This window comes from Pecten maximus, chromosome 18 (genome assembly GCF_902652985.1).
Source record: "Pecten maximus chromosome 18, xPecMax1.1, whole genome shotgun sequence".
Classification (NCBI taxonomy): Eukaryota; Metazoa; Mollusca; class Bivalvia; order Pectinida; family Pectinidae; genus Pecten; species Pecten maximus.
In genome coordinates this window covers 19551445-19570743 of record NC_047032.1, presented here as the reverse complement: position 1 = coordinate 19570743, position 19299 = coordinate 19551445, and positions in this window count along the sequence as shown.

The window sequence follows — 19299 nt, the reverse complement described above, 5'->3', positions numbered from 1 at the left end:
ATAAGATAACTATACTGGTCTAGAGACCCAGTAGATAGATAGATAAGATAACTATACTGGTCTAGAGACCCAGTAGATTGATAGATAAGATAACTATACTGGTCTAGAGACCCAGTAGATTGATAAGATAACTATACTGGTCTAGAGACCCAGTATATTGATAGATATGATAACTATACTGGTCTAGAGACCCAGTAGATTGATAGATAAGATAACTATACTGGTCTAGAGACCCAGTAGATTGATAAGATAACTATACTGGTCTAGAGACCCAGTAGATAGATAGATAAGATAACTATACTGGTCTAGAGACCCAGTAGATAGATAAGATAACTATACTGGTCTAGAGACCCAGTAGATAGATAAGATAACTATACTGGTCTAGAGACCCAGTAGATAGATAAGATAACTATACTGGTCTAGAGACCCAGTAGATAGATAGATAAGATAACTATACTGGTCTAGAGACCCAGTATATTGATAGATAAGATAACTATACTGGTCTAGAGACCCAGTAGATAGATAAGATAACTATACTGGTCTAGAGACCCAGTAGATAGATAAGATAACTATACTGGTCTAGAGACCCAGTATATTGATAGATAAGATAACTATACTGGTCTAGAGACCCAGTAGATTGATAAGATAACTATACTGGTCTAGAGACCCAGTAGATGGATAGATAAGATAACTATACTGGTCTAGAGACCCAGTAGATAGATAAGATAACTATACTGGTCTAGAGACCCAGTAGATAGATAGATAAGATAACTATACTGGTCTAGAGACCCAGTAGATAGATAAGATAACTATACTGGTCTAGAGACCCAGTAGATAGATAAGATAACTATACTGGTCTAGAGACCCAGTAGATAGATAAGTTAACTATCCTGGTCTAGAGACCCAGTATATTGATAGATAAGATAACTATACTGGTCTAGAGACCCAGTATATTGATAGATAAGATAACTATACTGGTCTAGAGACCCAGTAGATAGATAAGATAACTATACTGGTCTAGAGACCCAGTAGATAGATAAGATAACTATACTGGTCTAGAGACCTAGTATATTGATAAGATAACTATACTGGTCTAGAGACCCAGTATATTGATAGATAAGATAACTATACTGGTCTAGAGACCCAGTAGATTGATAGATAAGATAACTATACTGGTCTAGAGACCCAGTAAATTGATAAGATAACTATACTGGTCTAGAGACCCAGTAGATAGATAAGATAACTATACTGGTCTAGAGACTCGGTAGATAGATAAGATAACTATACTGGTCTAGAGACCCAGTAGATAGATAAGATAACTATACTGGTCTAGAGACCCAGTAGATTGATAAGATAACTATACTGGTCTAGAGACCCAGTAGATAGATAGATAGAGACTCAGTAGATTCTGGTCTGGAGAATTATTTTGCAATGTTGTATGTTGCATAAATAAAGGATGTAACACCCTAATTGGCGGGAGAAAGGGAGAAATGTAGCAAAAAAAAAACAACTTTAAAATACTTTTTCTTTTTCAAGAATGACAGGATTAAGTCCATTTGTAGTTTGAACCATTGAGAGTCAGTTCAAAAGTCATATTTACTGAAATATTCATGTGAACGATGCTGGTCCTCTGGGCCCCATTGTTTTGAAATGCCACCAATTTTGTATAAAAATTAACGAATGGTTTGAGGTGTAAGGAAATTAGTGTCATATACCTCAATGTGTAAATATTTATATACCCTGGTGCTGCGCCTTCCTCCCACACATCGTAGCATGTGATCTATGTCTATCGTATTATTACCCATTGGTTATCTTGTGTTGACAGAACCCTGCACTGCTGGCCAGATCTCCTGTCTGGACGATATATGTATTGGCATTTCTCAAACATGTGATGGTGTTATCGATTGTCCGAGCGGTTTTGACGAGTGGCCATGCTTGAAAGGTATTTATAATAAGATAATTATAGATATTATCACATGATCGGTCTGTTATCCAATGAATTCCCCTATGGTATATGTTTGTATGTGTCATTAGTGTAATGTACCGCCTTTTTCATTGGATGTATCATTCAGAAATCAATAGTGACGTCATAATATATGGACCTTACATTGGTTATTGAAAATAGTGCAATAACATTGCTGGCTTCAGCTCATTTTGTCCTACCTATATTTCTACCTGTCAAAATATTTAGAGTTATGTGATATAAGGTATCTCAAAGTTTTCATTTCATATTTCATGAGATTTCATGAAAGTTGTCTCAAAATTTTGATTGTTGTTTACCTACACTATATAGTAATATAGTGATACAGATTGGTGTCATAGAATTGAAAAATAATTATGCTTCAATTTGATAAGTATAAGCTGGCTAGTTTATCTTTGTAGTGTACAGATTATATTAATTTGTATCTTAATAAAAAATTACTACAAACAATCAAGAAGTAAATTTTAAATGATGATTTGTCCAGTTAAAAATAAAGCATTTTATTATGTTTATATGATTATTTGTTTTAAAGGCTTAGAATGCTACTTTTCAAATTAAATTAGTTGAACCATCAATTGTAATTTATCTTAAGGTTCCAATATAGTCCAATACAAAATGACTGGTAAAGAGACCTGATGTGCTGTCTGTGTTGTGAAGGGTTGTTAGTGTATATTTCTACCACAATACCCTGTGTTATTCAACTCTCAGACCATCAGTTAATCATTACAGCCGTTGATTAACAATCTGTTTATACCACACGTGGTATAAACTCTGTACGCATTTCGATTGGCTAACACGTTGAACTATGACCCAAGCTGCAATTGTTATTGACGTCATCAATAATCTAATGACGTCACATCACCGGGTCCCGGACGTCACCGGTACACTTTATTTGCATACGCGAAATTATACTTGGCCACTTTTCCCTTTGATTCAAGCCGATATTATTGTGGTAGAAACAGGTCACACGACTCGAAATTGTTGGATATGGAATTTATTTCACACGAGTAAGTTATTTTTTAAAAGTTGCAAAAAACACTCGCTAAAGCTCGTGTCTTTTGTAACTTTTAAAAAATAACTTACTCGTGTGAAATAAATTCCATATCCAACAACCACTCGTTGTGTAACCTCTATATATCTAACATATAGTAAAGTGTTAAACGTCTTATAGAGCTTTTTAATAATTCAAGTTTGTATATTTAGGAATTCCAAATATAATGAACATTTTGGATGTCTTTTATCTGATTGAGAAGACCATTAGTCCTAGAACACCAGATATGAGAAATGAATTCACTATCGGTAACTTCAGACTTATATTCTCATTCTCCCCAACCACTATATAGCAGGCTAAAACAAAGTCCAAATTTGCCTGTGCTAGTAAGAAGACTATAAATCTCTCCCTTTTACATATGTATATAGACGGTGAACATCTTTAAGTATGCCTCTCCACACTAAATTACACATAGAGATAGAAAATCAGATATGAATCTATCTAAACTCTGTTGTTAATTTCAGATGGCTTAGATGAGATAGTCATGGTATGGATGGAAGGTGATGTAGAAGAATCAGAAGACTATCGTCTGGAACTTGACGCACTGAGATTCACACTACAACAATATTTACCAATAAATGATTATGATGTCAATTTCCTGATCACACCTACATGTATGTATATTTTATGTATATACATGTTTTTTATCCCCCTCTTTATTGAAATAGGGAAAATTGATTTGGGTTTGTCCTTCCATCTGTCACTCTTTATTTCCATGCAATAACGGCAACAAATATAAATAGATTTTCTTCAAACTTGGTAACAAGGTTTAAAGCCTTAATGGCTCAGCCAAGTTTGATCGCCATTTTTGCTGGACATTATTTGATGGAGTTATGGCCCCTTCAAGTTGTCTTAACTTTTAAAAAAATCTTTTAATTCTTAAGTACAGTTTAAAATCTCTCTGTAACTTTTTCGATTGTGAACATCATTTTAGCATAGACTGCCACCTTTGAAAGATTAACACAATCACAAATTTACAAAAAAACTTTGTGACCATGCAGGCGTCTTATAAGTCAATAACTGGTCGCCAATGGTGAATTTAAGGTGCCATGGCCACTAAGATAGGCGCCACTTTGAGCCCTGTGGTGTCGTTGATGAAACAGAGGACTCTTACTCTTCTGGATCACCTGGTCTTATTTTCCTGGGACTTTTTCAAGGGTCGCCATACAAATCTATAGATTTGTTAATTTGTTTTTGATTTAGTTAAGGTTAGAATTAGTTTCATTTGAATGTGTGTATTTTCTATCATCTTTGTAAGGCAATCAAATTTTGATTAAAGCTGAAAAGATGTCAGATAAGTCAAAACTCAGAATTGTAGACAGTGTATTCCACACATTCTGATTCTACCAATTGAGTGAGTCACTGGCAGTCACCTAGTCCCCAGCAGTCACCAGCAGTCAACAGGTCAACAGCAGTCACCTGGTCACCAGCATGGTCACCAGCAGTCACTAGGTCACCAGAAGTCACCTAGTCACCGTCAGTCACCAGGTCACTGTCAGTCACCAGGTCACCAGCAGTCACCTAGTCACCGTCAGTCACCAGCTGTCACCTGGTCACCAGCAGTCACAAGGTCACCGTCAGTCACCTAGTCATCAGGTCACCAGCAGTTACCAGGTCACCAGCAGTCACTAGGTCACCAGCAGTCACCAGCAGTCACCAGCAGTTACTAGGACACCGTCAGTCACCAGGTCACCGTCAGTCACCAGGTCACCAGCAGTCACCTAGTCACCGTCAGTCACCAGCTGTCACCTGGTCACCAGCAGTCACAAGGTCACCGTCAGTCACCAGGTCACCAGCAGTTACTAGATCACCAGCAGTCACTAGGTCACCAGCAGTCACCAGCAGTCGCCAGCACTCACCAGGTCACCAGCAGTCACCAGGTCACCAGCAGTCACCTGGTCACCACCAGTCACCAGCAGTCACCAGCAGTCACCAGCAGTTACTAGGTCACCATCAGTCACTAGGTCACCATCAGTCACCAGGTCACCAGCAGTCACCTAGTCACCATCAGTCACCTGGTCACCAGCAGTCACTAGGTCATCAGCAGTCACCTAGTCACTGGGAGTCACTAGGTCACCAGCATGCACTAGGTCACCAGCAGTCACCTGGTCACCCTCAGTTACCAGCAGTCACCAGCAGTCACCTGGTCACCAGCAGTCACTAGGTCACCAGCAGTCACCTAGTCACCGTCAGTCACCAGGTCACCAGCAGTCACTAGGTCACCAGCAGTCACCTGCAGTTACTAGGACACCGTCAGTCACCAGGTCACCGTCAGTCACTAGGTCACCAGCAGTCACCTAGTCACCAGGTCACCAGCATGCACTAGGTCACCAGCAGTCACCTGGTCACCAGCAGTCGCCAGCACTCACCAGGTCACCAGCAGTCACCAGCAGTTACTAGGTCACCATCAGTCACCTGGTCACCAGCAGTCGCCAGCAGTCACCAGCAGTCACCAGGTCACCAGGTCACCAGCAGTTACCCGACCCAGTCCCATTACACACCTTTTTCTCAAATGCCTCATAGGTCGCAAATCCTAAGTATATTTCACATTCATTTGGGGACATTAATTCACCAAATGTCTTGTTCTCTTTATACTTATAACGATCAAACGTCTCATTGTCAATCTTCTTTTGATGTATTTCAACTTATAATTATACAGTTAACATCTTGGTGCTCTTTTCTTGTTACTGCACATTAACAACATAAAAATCTTACAGTTTCAGACAAAAGTGACAGAAGACGACGTGACGTGAGCAACGTTACCTCGCTGCAAAGTTTCCGAATCGGCATGAGACTAAGCAGCAACACATCAGCCAATTTCAACCGCACACTCACAGCAATTTCTGAATTACTGCCGGTTGGATTTGCATTGCCAATCATGGGTTCAGGAAATCTTACTTTCAATATTCGGGGTGTAACAAATCAGGATATGACGCCAGAAGGTAAGTAATAAAATTGTCACTTTAAGGAGAGTGCATTATATGTAAAGGTAAGTTATCACCTGTGATTTGTCAAAGGGTAAAGATGACCATAACAACGTCGTGCTGGGTGGATCAGCTTTAACCAAGTAGTTGACTAGTTTCGACACTTATTTCTTATAGCGTGTCGTCATCAGAACAAATTAAAATACAAAAATGTACAAACATTTGGGTATAGGGTATAAAATGTGATGCCTTGCCTAGTGACAATATAACAACAAGTTGTTATGAGTGACGTAATGCATAGTACACAATACTAATTCAATTCTATAGTTTTATAGACTCCATAGATTATAATGGCTATCGTTAGCATTAAACATCCTATTTGTATAAGTAGGTACATGTACAGTAAAATCAGTAGCATACGAAATGGATTTTTTTGGTAATATCACTCTGAAGAATTAGGCTTGTATACGGTTAAGGTTCCGGGTAAGATGCATGTTAACTGGCCTGTTTCAGGTAAGATAGAGACAGGATGAATTACATTATAGGTTAATATTCGATTAAAAACATAAATCCATACAGTGAATAAAATGACTTGTCATATATCTCCTTCATGATCATGTAGTATCCAAGAAGTAACGAGCGGAACTGTCCTCATAAGTTTATTGATCGTGCGAAGGTATCGGTTAGGACTAATCAAGAAGGGATAAGGTCCTTGCACGAGAAAGCCCAAATCATAAACATGCTGTCGATACACCCATCGAGGTTCCAGAGGTACTGTTCCTGGGAAATCTGTTTCCGATTCATTCATAAATTTAATAGATTGGCGAAGTTCAATATATTGTTCCCATACCTAGATACAAGTGTTAAACATCAGCATTAGACATATAACAGTGTGGTTGGCCGTAAATGCAGTTCAGAATGCTCATTTTCACAGCGGCTGTAAGTTCATGGAAAAAGTAGATCTCTCGTAAAGGTAGTGTTGGATAGGAGCTGTTGGATCGCTAGTGATTTCCTTGAATGATCATAATGCTGTCTTCACAGTACCAGTAATCTCTTATTAGATTGTTAAGGTTAGGTTGAGCTTCTTCTTCCTGTGTAAATATAAATGTATATGTAGTGTTGTTAACTGGGATCTGTGGGCGTTCATGATGTATCTATGTCCCAGATGTGCGTATATGCATGGACACAATAATCCAGATTCTCCATGTGATGTTTGAATTCTGTTCAAGTGCTGTTATGTAATATAGACATCAGACATTACCTGGCTAACTATGTAATATAGACATCAGGTATTAACTGGCTAACTATGTAATATAGACATCAGACATTACCTGGCTAACTATGTAATATAGACATCAGGTATTAACTGGCTAACTATGTAATATAGACATCAGGTATTACCTGGCTAACTATGTAATATAGATATCAGACATTACCTGGCTAACTATGTAATATAGACATCAGGTATTAACTGGCTAACTATGTAATATAGACATCAGACATTACCTGGCTAACTATGTAATATAGACATCAGGTATTACCTGGCTAACTATGTAATATAGACATCAGACATTACCTGGCTAACTATGTAATATAGACATCAGACATTACCTGGCTAACTATGTAATATAGACATCAGGTATTAACTGGCTAACTATGTAATATAGACATCAGGTATTAACTGGCTAACTATGTAATATAGACATCAGGTATTACCTGGCTAACTATGTAATATAGACATCAGACATTACCTGGCTAACTATGTAATATAGACATCAGACATTACCTGGCTAACTATGTAATATAGACATCAGGTATTACCTGGCTAACTATGTAATATAGACATCAGACATTACCTGGCTAACTATGTAATATAGACATCAGGTATTACCTGGCTTACTATGTAATATAGACATCAGGTATTACCTGGCTAACTATGTAATATAGACATCAGGTATTAACTGGCTAACTACATGTATGTAATATAGAAATCAGACATTACCTGGCTAACTATGTAATATAGACATCAGGTATTACCTTGCTAACTATGTAATATAGACATCAGGTATTACCTGGCTAACTATGTAATATAGACATCAGACATTACCTGGCTAACTATGTAATATAGACATCAGACATTACCTGGCTAACTATGTAATATAGACATCAGACATTACCTGGCTAACTATGTAATATAGACATCAGACATTACCTGACTAACTATGTAATATAGACATCAGACATTTCCTGGCTAACTATGACATTGTTTTTTTAGAGCTCTACCCAGGCATTGAGCCAGAACTGAAATGTGAGTATAAACTTACAATCCTTGATTAAGATTGAAAATTAGTGCTCTTGTTTAATTTTTGTTGACGTATTTTATATAATTACTACCCTGGACTTAATTTCTGGATCACTATCTTGTCAGCACTCGATATGGTTATCAGTAATAAACACTCAGGAAGTAGGGCATGATATTTATGTTGTGGGGGTCACGATAACTCAGTCGGATGGAGCGCCGTCCACATAACCTCAGATGAAGATCTGAGGTGTGTGGTTTGACGCTCCCTACCAGTGTCAGTCTGTGTTTTTTGGGAAGCTGAGAAACAGGTTTGCCTGTGCTGTTGTGGTTGTGTCCTTTGGCAAGACACTTAACCATAATAGCTCTGGATTGCATGTGACGAGCCTCCCCTATGTTGTTTAGTGAGATATTACAAGGAAACCACAGTTCACTTTACCATGGGCTTCACTTTACCATACCTACACCTGCACCTGGGTGTTCACGGGGCAATAAACCATGCAAATAAATAAATTCATGCTGCATCCATACATTTACAGTATAGATAACATTTCTATAAAGCTTTTTGTATTGTATTTTGTAATGAAATAATTGCATGACTGTTATTGTGATTTTCAGCATCAGATGTGAGACTTACTGGGGGTCCTTCTTGTTACCAAGGACGAGTGGAGGTCAAAAATAAAGGGGTGTGGGGAGGTGTATGTGCATCCTCTGACTGGGGCCCCGAAGAGGCTACCGTGGTGTGTCGCATGCTGGGACTCGGGTAAGTTGTTCTGTTGATTAGTGTATTTATCCTCAAATATTCCCCTCCTCTAGTGTAAAAGTTAAATACCAGGTACTATATTTATCCTCAAATATTCCCCTCCCCTAGTGTAAAAGTTATATACCAGGTACTATATTTATCCTCAAATATTCCCCTCCCCTAGTGTAAAAGTTAAATACCAGGTACTATATTTATCCTCAAATATTCCCCTCCCCTAGTGTAAAAGTTAAATACCAGGTACTATATTTATCCTCAAATATTCCCCTCCCCTAGTGTAAAAGTTAAATACCAGGTACTATATTTATCCTCAAATATTCCCCTCCCCTAGTGTAAAAGTTAAATACCAGGTACTATATTTATCCTCAAATATTCTCCTCCCCTAGTGTAAAAGTTAAATACCAGGTACTATATTTATCCTCAAATATTCTCCTCCCCTAGTGTAAAAGTTAAATACCAGATACTATATTTATCCCCAAATATTCCCCTCCCCTAGTGTAAAAGTTAAATACCAGGTTTATCCCCAAATATTCCCCTCCCCTAGTGTAAAAGTTAAATACCAGGTTTATCCTCAAATATTCCCCTCCCCTAGTGTAAAAGTTAAATACCAGCTGGTTTATCCTCAAATATTCCCCTCCCCTAGTGTAAAAGTTAAATACCAGGTTTATCCCCAAATATTCCCCTCTCCTAGTGTAAAAGTTAAATACCAGGTTTATCCTCAAATATTCCCCTCCCCTAGTGTAAAAGTTAAATACCAGGTACTATATTTATCCTCAAATATTCCCCTCCCCTAGTGTAAAAGTTATATACTCTATTTATTGATCTGAAATATTCGATCCCCTCCCCTTTAGGTTTTTTCCTCATCCGTCTGTCTGTCCGTTTACTCAGTTTTCTGCACTTTTCTCAGCAATGCTTCAAGGTATGTTGGTGAAAGTTGGTATGTAACTTCAGTACGAGTAGCTGCAGATCAACTTAGAGTTTCAGGGTTTTGGGTCAAGGTCAAGGTCACTGTTACTATTTTTGGCAGGTGCTGGTAGCGGTGACATATATTGCTTTCCCAGCATGTTTGTTATACAGTTATAGATATTGTTCTACACAGTAAATTTATCTAAGGGGAACTGAACTCCTGACATACCCATCCATAGGCCACTAATTACATACATCAAAATGAACTAATTCTACATTTACAGTTCAGCTAATGCAGGAGCAGCAGTGGACATGGCGCCAGATGGAGACATGCAGGTCTGGCTTGGAGGCGTGTCATGTATAGGGAATGAGAACTCCCTCTCAGATTGTAAACATGATAAGTGGGGACTCGCCACTGATTGTAGCCCATTCAGCGACACCACACGCACAGCCGCTGTAGTTTGTGGTAAATTCATCAGGAGTCATCAGACATCAAAGTATTTAAAGTAACAGGTGTAATGAACTTATAAATATGAGGCCGAAGGTATATATTCACCGAGTTTAGAATTGGTAGTAGTTTGAACAATGTTTATATGGTAAACATTCTGTGCCTCACTCCAATACATGTACAATATTAACAGCCTAGAGGGATCAAAAAGTATGCTATATCAGCATTTTCTGTTTTCAAGTGGAGTATTTTGATTTTTAACTTCAGCCATTTTATCCACTGACTTAAGAATTTAATCAAGTTTGGACTAAATTTATGTTGACTATAAGTAACCATTCCCTACCTATAAACTCCAGTATTGTTGGAGATCAATAAGTATACGGTTCTTATTGATGCCAGTGCCTTTTTTTTCAAAATTAATACAAATTGTAGCTGTTTTTACCACTTTATAAAAATATTGAAATACTGTAAATGTGGAAATTTCCGCTTATTTTTCGACCATTAAATATCCTCAAAATTATCCACGCGTGAACATAATAACACGTGAAAATATTGACAAGCGAATATTTCCACCATACCAACTAAATACCATAAAATCTAAGATGGAAGTTCCTATATGTATTGGTATACCATATGTTGGCATTCAAGTGTCACATCATTCGTGCAACGTTGTCATAGTCAGTCAAGAGACATGCATGGCTATACTAATTTAAGTAATATGTAAAATATTTCATCTAATTCAATGTTTTATCATTAAATTTTCTCCATTTCACAATAATTGTGATCGTTACTTCATTAACGTACTTACTGTTCAGATAAATCCCGTAGCTGCTCAGCCATTTTGTAGCTATAGGCCCCAAAACAGCACAGGTTTCATTTGTTACACAAAAGATAAACTTACTTGTTATAAAAACGTAAAGTCTTTGTATGGTAATATTTTTTACTTGAATCAGGGAGGAGGTTTACAGGTAATACCATAATTGGCAATAATTAAGAGATGTTCAGTCTCAATTGAATAATCAAAAACTAACACTGTATTTGACAATACAGACATGATTTCTTAATTAGTTTGCCATACAGCACCAGAATTTATATCGTATTCATTCATCGCTATACATTGTCGGGGCCTAAAAGTTGCAATCAGCTGCCTCGTGCATGGTGTATTTTTCATTGCCAAAAACTGAATCAATGCTAAAATATATATGTGACATATTTTTTTTGTGTCACAGACGTACTGTAATGATCACACATACAACCCATTAACCTGTTGATCAAGTATTGGTATTTTTACAGGGCCGATCGACGTGAGCTTTCAATGGAGTTTTCTGAAAAAAAGTCTTACTTTATGTTTTCATCATGACTGACAGCGCGAAAATACCCACACCGCGAATAGTTTGGAAGCTGACTAAGCGAAAATTTCAATGTGCGAAAATATCCACTTTTACAGTATTGTAAAATCAGAAACATAAAAATAAAAATTGTTTCGAATAATCTGAATGATCAAATGATGCCAATTTATTTGCCAGATAGGTGACTTTCAAACATACATGTACATACAATACTGTGTTTGGTGATCCTTTCCTGCTGAATGATATATGGCTTCTGTTTACTTACATAGATAACAGAGATCCTATCCTCAAGTGTACATTCGAGCCGGGAGATGTTTGTGCCATGACAGTGACAGGAACAGACTACTGGTACCCCACTTCAGTAAGAATTTTAAAATATCATTCTCACATTTTAATCTATAGTAACTTGACAGGACAACATGATATCAGTCTTGACATCCTTTTTAATTGTAGCAGTTGAGCAATATTGAGCACAGCTCTTTGATATCCTCAAACATATCTAAGTTTGTTTACACAAAAGATTCTTATTTTTTTGTAGCAACAGAAATCTTCTCACACATAAGCTTTGTCTGACAATGAGTTTAATTGTATGGCAATGTGTGTTAATCTGTGTTACAATGAGTTAACCTGTGTGACAGAGAGTTAACCTGTTTGACAATGAGTTAACCTGTGTGACAATGAGTTAACTTGTGACAATGAGTTAACCCGTGTGACAGTGAGTTAACCTGTGTGACAATGACGTAACCTGTATGACAATGAGTTAACCTGTGTGACAGTGAGCTAACCTGTGTGACAATGACGTAACCTGTGTGACAATGAGTTAACGTGTGTGACAATGAGTTAACCTGTGACAATGAGTTAACCTGTGTGACAGTGAGTTAGCATGTGTGACAATGAGTTAACCTGTGTGACAGTGAGCTAACCTGTGTGACAATGACGTAACCTGTGTGACAATGAGTTATCCTGTGTGACAATGAGTTAACCTGTGACAATGAGTTAACCTGTGTGACAGTGAGTTAGCATGTGTGACAATGAGTTAACCTGTGTGACAATGAGTTGACCTGTGTGACACTGAGTTAACCGGTGTGACAGTGAGTTATCCTGTGTGACAATGAGCTAACCTGTGTGACAGTGAGTTAACCTGTGTGACAGTGAGTTAACCTGTGTGACAATGACGTTACCTGTGTGACAGTGAGCTAACCTGTGTGACAGTGAGTTAACCTGTGTGACAATGAGTTAACCTGTGTGACAATGATGTTACCTGTGTGACAGTGAGTTAACCTGTGTGACAATGAGTTAACCTGTGTGACAATGAGTTAACCTGTGTGACAATGAGTTAACCTGTGTGACAATGAGTTAACCTGTGTGACAGTGAGTTAACCTGTGTGACAGTGAGTTAACCTGTGTGACAGTGAGTTGACTTGTTTGACAGTGAGTTAACCTGTATGACAATGAGCTTAACATCTGTGACATTGAGATAGCCTGTGTGACAGTGAGTTGAATTGTTTGACAGTGAGTTGACTTGTTTGACAGTGAGTTGACTTGTTTGACAGTGAGTTAACCTGTGTGACAGTGAGTTGACTTGTTTGACAGTGAGTTGACTTGTTTGACAGAGAGTTAACCTGTGTGACAGAGAGTTAACCTGTGTGACAATGAGCTAACCGTTGTGACAGTGAGTTAACCTGTGTGACAGTGAGTTGACTTGTTTGATAGTGAGTTAACCTGTGTGACAGAGAGTTAATCTGTGTGACAATGAGCTTAACTGTGTGACAATGAGTTAACCTGTGTGACAGAGAGTTAACCTGTGTGACAATGAGCTTAACATCTGTGACATTGAGATAGCCTGTGTGACAGTGAGTTGAATTGTTTGACAGTGAGTTGACTGCTGTGAGGTAAAAAAACCTCTATGATAATGACCATTATAATTAAGTTATCATACATTAACATAATTATTTATGTTTGAAGCATGCTGACCACACAGATTCAAACACTGGACCACAGTATGCCATGGGAGGGGACAGATACATGCTGTATAAATCTGACAGAAATTTACACAATCAGCCTGCCATCTTACAAACACCTATGATTATGGGAGGTAATTAATCAATCATCTACTCTAAAAGGCTAGCAGAGCTTATAATATTGCTGTCATACAGCATCAACATCTTCATTTTTTCCCTCATGAACAAAGATGTATAAAATCCTGATATTTGACCTCTAGCTTCCAATCATAATCAGAAATGACCTTGACTTGTATTTAAAGTCACTCATGTCCGTTGTGGTAAAATATAAAGCAATTTCTCATGAACAGTCATTATACCCCCGCAACGAAGCTAGGGGGGTATACTGGAATCAGGTTGTCCATCCGTCTGTCCGTCCGTCTGTCTGTAGACACATTTTGTCCGGACAACTCCTCCTAAACCGATAGGCCGATTCCAATGAAACTTCACACACATATTAATGATCATGTGTAGATGTGCATGCCACTTTCTTTTTCTCAAAATTATGGTTGCTATGGCAACTGGTCACTATAAACAGGTTTTCCGATAAGAACCATAACTTTAAGTTTGTCTGGACAACTCCTCCTAAACCGAAGGGCCGATTTCAATGAAACTTCACACAAATATAGAGGACCATGTACATGTGTAGATGTGCATGCCACTTTCTTTTTCTCAAAATTATGGTTGCTATGGCAACTGGTCACTATATTACTGGGTTATCTTAGTTAGCCTCTAATTAACAGTTCCAATTCACCATTGACTCGTGCAGATTGCGGGGGTATTAGTCAGCCATCCTGGTGACAGTTCTAGTTATATTTAGCTACTTAAGGTTCCTGGCATACAGCTGAACTTAGAACTTACCTTGACTCACATGCAAGGTCACGGGTCAACTTAAGTAAACCAATTTGATGGTATCTTGGTATTTGGCTAGTACTTCCTTAAGACAGCTAGGACCCAATAGATTTTGTTAAAGAGATGACTTTGGTTAAAAGATGACCTTGCTCAAATTCAAGGTAATAATGGTAAAGTTCATTTTAAAACATTAACTTCTCATTGACTAAAATGTCTGATAGTATATATAATCATATTTGATGATAGGTCTCTGGGATGAGGCTTGGAAAACTTTGCAGAAATAAATTACCTTGACCTACAGAAATAAATTACCTTGACCTACATTCCCTTGTATATAAAAGTCTCAGTTGACCTATTGCGATTGCCTTTATCCTGTCATAAGTTGTGCGTCGTAAACAATTTACATTTTCAACTTCTTCTCAATTACTAACAGGCCAAGAGACCTTATATTGGGTCTATAGCATGCAGGCAGGAAGGGCTACCAAGTTTGGTCAAATGGATGACCTTGACCTTCATTCAAGCTAGGTCACAGGTGTCAAATATGCTAAAATCTTAAAACAACTTTTTGATAACCAAAAGGCCAAGAGACCCAATAATAGGTCTGTAGCAAGCTGCGATATAGGGCAACCAAGTTTGTTCAAATAGATGACCTTGACCTTAATTCAAGGTCACAGCAGTCAAATATGCTAAAATCTTTTAACGACTTCTTCTTGATAACAAAGTGCCCAGTGACCTGGTATTTGGTTTGTAGCATGCTGGGATGAAGGGCTAACAAGTTTGATCAAACTGATGACCTTGACTTTCATTCAAGGTCACGGGGGGTCATATATGTTAAAATATATCAAAACTCAGGTGGCTGTTAAGGCCCATAGACCCTTTGATTTTTTTTTACCCCACCATCATCAGATGGTAGGCTATTCAAATCGCCTTTCGTCCGTGGTCCGTCCCTCTGTCCGTCTGTCCGCAAACAATTGTTGTTATCGCTATTTCCCAGAAAGTGCTAAAGGGATCTTTCTCAAATTTCATATTTAGGTTCCCCTTGGTCCATAGTTATGCATATTGCATTTTGGGACCAATCGGACTACAACATGGTCGACAGGCAGCCATCTTGGATTTTGACAATTGAAGATTGTTATCGCTATTTCTCAAAAAGTACTGAAGGGATCTTTCTGAAATTTCAAATGTAGGTTCCCCTTGGTCCCTAAGTTATGCATATTGTATTTTAGGACCAGTCAGATAACAACATGGCTGACAGGCAGCCATCTTGGATTTTGACAATTGAAGTTTGTTATCGCTATTTCTCAGAAAGAACTGAATGGATCTTTCTGAAATTTCATAATGAGGTTCCCTTGTTATGCATATTGCATTTTGGGACCAATCGGAAAACAACATGGCCGACAGGCAGACATCTTGGATTTTGACAATTGAAGTTTGTTATCGCTATTTTACAGAAGGTACCAAAGGGATCTTTCTAAAATTTCATATGTTGGTTCTCCTTGGTCCCTCATATTGCATTTTTTTGGACCAATCTAAAAACAACATGGCCGACAGACAGCCATTATTGCTAAATCTCAAATTTCTTATATAGGTTACCCTTGTTTGAAAAGTACTGGAGGGATGTTTCTCAATTTACATAGATTAGTAAGGGGAAGGGGAAAATGGAGAGAAGATCAATCTGACATGGAACCTATAAAGATCATTCAATGGTGGGTGCCAAGATCCATTTGGGATCTCTTGTTTGGTTTACCACAAGACCTTGACTTTCTTTCAAGGTCACAAGAATAGAAATGTTTCACCTTGACATGTTGGCCACAAAGGTAAAATATTCAATAAAAAAAGCAATGGTTTTACTGCAAACCAATACAAAATTTGAATGTTTCAGATCAAGCAGTCTTAAAATTTTTGAATCTCTGGTAAAAAGTTGTCTGAATATTTTCCTTATTTCAGGTGCACCAGTCTGTTTGTCCTTCTACTACTTTATGTATGGCAGTGATATTGGGAAATTCCATGTATATGACACGTTTGGTGATGAAATCCTGATTGTAAGAGTTAGCCAAGTCCAAACCTGGCACTTCACACAGGTCACCTTTAACCATACCATGGACTTCCAGGTATTTAATCACCATAATGTTCGTTAACACCGTTAGCTATAAGTGTATTGTACCAGGTATGTTTTTCCCTTGCATTGGTACTAGTGTATTATAATATACCCAGTGTAAAAAGGGTGATAATGTGATATTAGAGAGGGGGGGGGCAAGGTAGTAGGTGTCAATATGCCATCACTATAATAATAAAAAAAACAACCTCATGGAGGGGGGGGGGGGGGGGGGGGCTGTGTTTTCTCTTTATCCATTTTGGTGTACATATGCAAGTATATATGTACAGCTCAAACTTGCCGGAAAGAATCCTGAGATGGTCAAGACCACACATTGGCCATAGCATCCATCTTGAAAAATGCATTTTAAATTTCTTCTCAAGGTCCACTGGTGGCATTGAGCCAAAAACTGGTAGAGATGTTAAGGAAGGAGAGTCATCAAAGTGTTGTTATTTTTTGGCCTTGTTAAAACTTTGATATGGCAGTCATGGCGGCCATTTTGTAACATGATTGTGCAATCATGGTTTTCCCAACTAGCACCGATTCCAAACTTTGAAGACAATACAAGATGTATATTTTGAGTGAAGGTAATTGAAAGTGATAACATCAGGGTGGTGGTTGGAACTTCTGATCTTCAAATATAATTTTTAAAAAAGCCATTCTAAAGCTATTTTAGGTTGAAAGGTAAAAAGCTTCAAAAGAAGGGTCACTTTACCCTGGGGGTGTCATATATAACTATGCTTGACCTTAATACCCAATCCAAATTAGCATCAATAGCTTGAATTTGTCATTAGTTTATTGGAAGTAACAGCATATAACAGCATGTTCTAGTGACCTCATTAGGGGAATAGGGAGGGTATTACTACAATAGGGGGAGGGGGTCATTTCACCATAATGGTATTTTGACCTCTGGGGTCACTTTACCATGGGGGGGTGGGGGGTTATTTCATCAGTATTTTTGACCTCCGGGGTCACTTCACCATAATGGTATTTTGACCATGGGGTCACTTCACCATGTGGGGGGGGGCGGTATTTCATCATTATGGTATTTTTGACCTCCAGGGTCACTTCACCATAATGGTATTTTTGTTTACCATGGGGTTGCTTTACCATAGATGGGGGTCAAAATATCATACTACATGGTATAGTTTTCAGGATTACAGAAGTATTTATCATTTTACATTTACCTTTGTATACTTATCATTTTACATTTAACACAGAGTGTTATAGATTGAAATATGCATTCCCTGTCTTATACCAAGTTTGCTATGGTACTTTGACCTGCTAAATATTTATTTAAATCTTTATCTTCACGAACAATCACTACGGTATACATTGATGATAGAGAAGATTCTGTAGAGCCCTTAATGACTGGTTATGAGTGTCTGATTTTGAAATTAATTATGGGTGGCAGCCAACCGATAATCAATGATAATCCATTCCTAAAAGTGTATGTTGATATTTAAGTTGTTGTTTGTTGCTATAGATTTACTTTGAAGTGACAAATTTACGGCGATTTGTCTTCAACAACAACGAATGTGGCCCTGGATGAGGTTTACATAGTGACTGGGGAGTGTGGTGAGTACAGAGTTACATCAGTTATAGACTAAAGGAGGGCAATGCGTTTTATTGGGCAATGAGCTGAGAACAATAATATGTTTATCAGTCCCCTACCTGTTTAAGTATTATAATCTCTTCTAATTGATGAAAATTAAATTTTGTTATATTGTATCCATACATTAAAAATGTTACCCATTCATTGGGGTGTGCAAATGAAATTTGTTCAATTGCATGTTGAAATAAGGTAATGCTCCATTACTGTATTTATCCTCAAATAAACCCCCTCCACTAGTATAAAAGTTTAGTACCGTATTTATCCTCAAATAAGCCCCCTCCACTAGTGTAAAGTTTAATACCGTATTTATCCTCAAATAAGCCCCCTCCACTAGTGTAAAGTTTAATACTGTATTTATCCTCAAATAAACCCCCTCCACTAGTGTAAAGTTTAGTACCGTATTTATCCTCAAATAAGCCCCCTCCACTAGTGTAAAGTTTAATACCGTATTTATCCTCAAATAAACCCCCTCCACTAGTGTAAAAATTTAGTACCATATTTATCCTCAAATAAGTCCCCTCCCTGGTTTAAAAGTTTAGTACCGTATTCATCCTCAAATAAGCCCCCTCTACTAGTATAAAGTTTCGTACCATATTTATCCTCAAATAAGCCCCCTCCTCGGGGTCCACTAGTGTAAAAGTTAAGTACCATATTTATCCTCAAATATGCCCCCTCCACTAGTGTAAAAAGTTTAATACCATATTCATCCTAAAATAAGCCCGCTCTACTAGTGTATAAGTTAAGTACCATATTTATCCTCAAATAAGCCCCCCTCCTCAGGGTCCACTAGTGTAAAAGTTTAGTACCATATTTATCCTCAAATATGCCCCCTCCACTAGTGTAAAAAGTTTAATACCGTATTCATCCTAAAATAAGCCCCCTCTACTAGTGTAAAATTCAGTACCTTATTTATCTTCAAACAAGCCCCCTCTACTAGTGTAAAACTTCAGAACCGTATCTATCCTAAAATAAGCACCCCTCTACTAGTGTAAAATTCAGTACCGTATTTATCCTTAAAT